Consider the following 346-nt stretch of genomic DNA (forward strand, 5'->3'; position numbering starts at 1 on the left):
AACTAACGTCGATGATGTTATTTTTTCTATATCATACTATTCAAAACTTATTTAACTCTATGCAGCGCAAACTAAAATCTTAGAAATAAAATTGTTTACGAAATAAGTAAGTAAAAGTTGTACCGATTTGTAAATATTGTATATGTACTTTCATAGTATAAAATAACTAAACTATTTATAATTATAGTTATATAAAATAAATACGGATTCATAGAAAAATATATTTAAAGCTATATGGTATACGGTAACAAATATATAACTACCCCACAGCATTAACTAAAAATGCTCTTCAACTCTATTTTTTTGTTGAAGTCGGATCAAAAATCAACTAATAAATTGATAAATA

Source organism: Ctenocephalides felis, unplaced genomic scaffold (genome assembly GCF_003426905.1).
Source record: "Ctenocephalides felis isolate EL2017-DRISC unplaced genomic scaffold, ASM342690v1 CF-g0.4_SCAFFOLD_03368, whole genome shotgun sequence".
Classification (NCBI taxonomy): domain Eukaryota; kingdom Metazoa; phylum Arthropoda; class Insecta; order Siphonaptera; family Pulicidae; genus Ctenocephalides; species Ctenocephalides felis.